The sequence below is a fragment of the Haliaeetus leucocephalus genome, unplaced genomic scaffold, assembly GCF_000737465.1.
Source record: "Haliaeetus leucocephalus isolate CR32 unplaced genomic scaffold, Haliaeetus_leucocephalus-4.0 Scaffold212, whole genome shotgun sequence".
Classification (NCBI taxonomy): domain Eukaryota; kingdom Metazoa; phylum Chordata; class Aves; order Accipitriformes; family Accipitridae; genus Haliaeetus; species Haliaeetus leucocephalus.
The window spans coordinates 440,015-444,077 of NW_010972648.1; positions in this window are offsets into that span (position 1 = coordinate 440,015).

A 4,063-nucleotide genomic window follows, 5' to 3' on the forward strand; every position below is an offset into this window, starting at 1 on the left:
CCTGGCACCTTCCTCTGCCTGGCACTCGCACCGCGGCCCGTGCCCGGCGGGGACGGGCAGGCAGAGCATCTGCCCAGAAAACGAACCTCCGGGGTCTCCGGGCAGCGCGGCACATCCTGTTCCGCAGTGGGAGGGCTGGGGCGGCAGCACTCAAAGGCGGCTGGGCCTGCACCCAGCCACCGCAGCACGACGAGGCTCTGCCACACCAGGCCAGCTTCCCGCCGTGCGGGTGGCATCGAGGATGCGTCTGGAACAGATATGGAGCAACAGCAATCGGTTTGCACACTCGGATAAATGTTTTTGTGAACTTTGTGCAGGTCAGAGGGGAGTCTCTGGCTGGGCAGTCATACAGACAATTAGTTACATTGCACTTCTCCCCCAGGGCATCTGCAAAGTTTGGTTTCTTTTCTATCGCGCCTTTGAACTTAAAAATAAAAAAAAACCAGTAGAAGAACAGATTAAATTAAGGAGCAGGATTCTATAAATACTCGTATTAGACAGCTTGTTATTTTAATGAAGTTCTCTTTAAACAACACGAGTTTGACCTATACACCCGCCTAACATCACGGTGGCCTAGAACTCAAACCAGCTGACCAGATGGCCTTTCACCATCCTGCACTAAGCTGCATCTGCCGGGCGCTGCTGAAGGGCCTGCGCCACTCCACCCGCTGCAGGGTTATTCTGGGAACAGCCCAAAACAATTCAAAGAACATTTTTCCCATTAGTTGGGAGCATGCTCCCTGGAGGTCATTCTCAACTGCAGGGCCACATCCAGCCCCCAGCACGCCCATGCAGCGAAGGGAAGCCGGATGCGAGCCCTGGGGCAGGAAGAAGCTTCAAAACACCATGGGGCCACTCGGACAAAACCAGCAGGGGAAGGATGTGCCTCCACCAGAGAAAGTCCCTGTGCATCCTGCTGGGACCAGTCCCGAGCAGTGCACGGCAGAGCGGGGCGGGATGGCTGCAGTACAAGATGCGGAGAACAGGCTCTCGGCACGCAGCCACCATGCTGCTGGCTTTATCCTGAATGCTTCCCGCCCCCTCAAACCGGCCATGCTGGGAGGCAGGAGGCACGGGTGTCCCAGGGATCTTGACATCCAGCTGCAGGAGAGGCCTTCAGGGACTCTGCCAGCCTCTGCCACAGCCTTCTCGCCTTCTGCCCTCAGCCAAGGCCCTGCTTTATCTTCTTTTGCCTCCTCCTGCCCAGGGTTTGGGGGACCACTTCCTCTGTGTGGCACCAACCCAGGCCCAGCCCAGTACAGCCAGATGCAGACTGGCCCCAACAGGCACCTCTGCAGGCATGCGGCACAGACCTTATCCTGCTCCCTCAGCAGGGCAGCAAGGCTCCCTGCTTCAACCCAGCACAGATGGCTCTGCGGGCTGCGGTGCACTGAGGGGGTAGGGGAGAGCAGTGCTGGGGTGCCCTGCAGCAGGCAGGCTCCAGGCATTGCCGCCGACCAGGCTTCCAGAAGTCTTTGCATCAGGGAGTTTGAGGCCAAGGAGCTGAGGGCCTTTCACACAAGCCAGAGCAAGCAGTGTTCTGTCCTGTCCTGCCAGCCCTGACTCCAGAGGCTGCCAGCCCACAGGGCAAGCCACCAGGTAGAGCAGAAGAGCAGAGAAAGCACGGGCAGCAGGCAGTAACATTTAGTCAGAAAGCCACACACGGACAGCCCAGCCAGGGTCTGTCTCAGTTTGATCCGTCACCAGACAACGCTCATTGGTGCTCCGCTCTGGGTCCTCCTGCTGCAAAGTACCTACTTCCAACACACACACCGGGTCTGCTCCCTAGATGTGTAACACAGGATCCGTGTTGCCCTGGCAGTGCCAAGCCCTCTGCTGACTTGGCAGCGCAGCTCAACGTAGCTGTCTCAGCACCCCGAGCCCCGCACTCTGCCGAGACAGCAAAGCTGAGGGCAGCTCATCATCCCAGAGGGAACTGTCTTGCAGCCCATGTCCGCAGTCACACACACCTCCCTTCTCCCAGCACCCCCAAGACTGTTTACATCCTTTTCACTCACTCTCACCCATTTTCTTGCTAGCTCATCTCCACTTTTATTAGTTTATCCTAGGCATATTTTTCTGCTGGCTTCACTGTCCGTTTCAAGTATTCCACTGAGGTGACTGACCACACACACCGCTGGACTTTGGCTGGGACACATATATAGAAAAGGAATATGTTTTCAGAAATATGAATTATTGTGAGTTTGTACAGCATTTTTCCCTCTCAGTGTTCCTTTCAACAAGTTAGGCAAGTTCAAGAGCTGGTGGGTACATGATCAGATCAGGCCTGATGACGTATTTGCTGCAGAAGCATCACGCTGCCAGCAAAGCAGGTCAAGTTCTAAAGTTAAATAGCAAGGGACTTGGAGAGAGAATGGTCTTATTGTTTCTTCCTTCAACTACAAGCCCTGCACTTTTGACACTGACTTGCTCTTCCCACAGGCAAAGAAGTATGAGCTAAGGCAAAACTGGAGAAAAATTATCAACTACCTCACTGAGTTCCTGCACCCTGCAGGAAATAATCCCATCAAACCAAGGCAGACACACTGCTAAAACCCTCACTTGCATGCTCGGGTTATCACTCCATCATTTTGAAAAGGCGGTAGGTAATGCTGGCAACAACACGGGTTGCTTAGAAGTCACTCCTCCGCATGCCTGGTCCTCCCACCACATCCAGGAACAGGACACAGCCCCAGCCAATTTTCTATTTCTGTTCACGGAATAGGACATAGTTTCAATCAGAAAAACAGGAGACCGTGGCAGGACACAGGGTCAGGGCCCTGGAGGCCTCCATCACAAGCAGGCAGAATTTCAGTTTCACATTTCGCCCCGAACGAAAGTATGTCTGGAATCACCCCTGCACCCAGGCTTCCATCCTTGAGACAGCTGCCCCGTGTCAGCTGCAAAACCTCTACAGTTTGTGACTGAACTGTATGGAAATGGGAACTTAAGTCACAGAATGAGCAGAATTGAGACCTTGTATTGCTTCACAGCACTTCTAACCACGGACACGCATTTGTGAAGAGTGTCCTATTTCAAACCAAAATAGGTTTCCATACACAGATGACCTTGCACCAGGACAGCAAAATTTAAATGGCATTCAGTTCAGTTATTTCTATCTTGGCACACATATGAACAAGTCCCTGGGGGCTACAGGAACCCCTGAGCCCGGGATTCACTTTGTCAGAGCAGCGCGCTACAAGACTGAAATTTTGTGTGTTTTATTTCACACCTCCAGAAGCTCAAACTAAGACTTCATCCCAGTACACTGAGAAAATCTATCGGGTAAGGCTATCTGAGCTAAAAATTACAGGGACGACACTGCCAACCTGCCACACGAGGCACAGACACCACGAAGGCATACGTTAGCATGTTCTCCCTCAGTTGAAACAAAACACAAGATGGAGAAACCTCAGTTTTAGCCCGATCAGCTGAACACCTGCTGAAGCCCAGCCTGTCTTGTTTCAGCTGAAGGACTCTGCTTGCATTACCACAACCAAGCTGCGAATGCCTCAGCTCAGAGAAAGCGCAGAAAATACTGAAGCTTGGTGCATCTTCGAGAATCTCTCCAGAAACCACAGTGAAAGCTCACAAGCCTTGGCAATGCAAGAGGCAAGTACGTAAAACACAGGCAGCTCAGTATCACTGCTCCGGCCAGCGCTGTAGAGAGAGAGCCCACATTATCACCTCCAGGTACGCAGAAACCTGAGAACAGGTGAGAAAAATGGGCGGTCAAGGAAGCCCACGCTGTGCAACACTTGCAGCAAGAAGCCACGCGAAACATGGGTTTTTTTGTTATTTTCTCCAACCAGTCACCAATAAAACCTGCAGCACGCTCTGGAGCGGATCAAGGTCACCAGGCTCTGCCCCACGGCCGACCACCGAGGCCGCTCCGGCAGCTGACTGCCAGCCCCAGCAGAGCCCTTCGACCTCACCTGGAGAACAAGAGGGAGCCCAGGCGCAGGCCGGAGCTCGGCCACTCGCACGCCCGGCTGGCAGCGCTGCGAAGGCGCGGTCTCCCCGCGACGCACGGCACCGGCGGGCCCCCGCCCCAGCCCGGGGT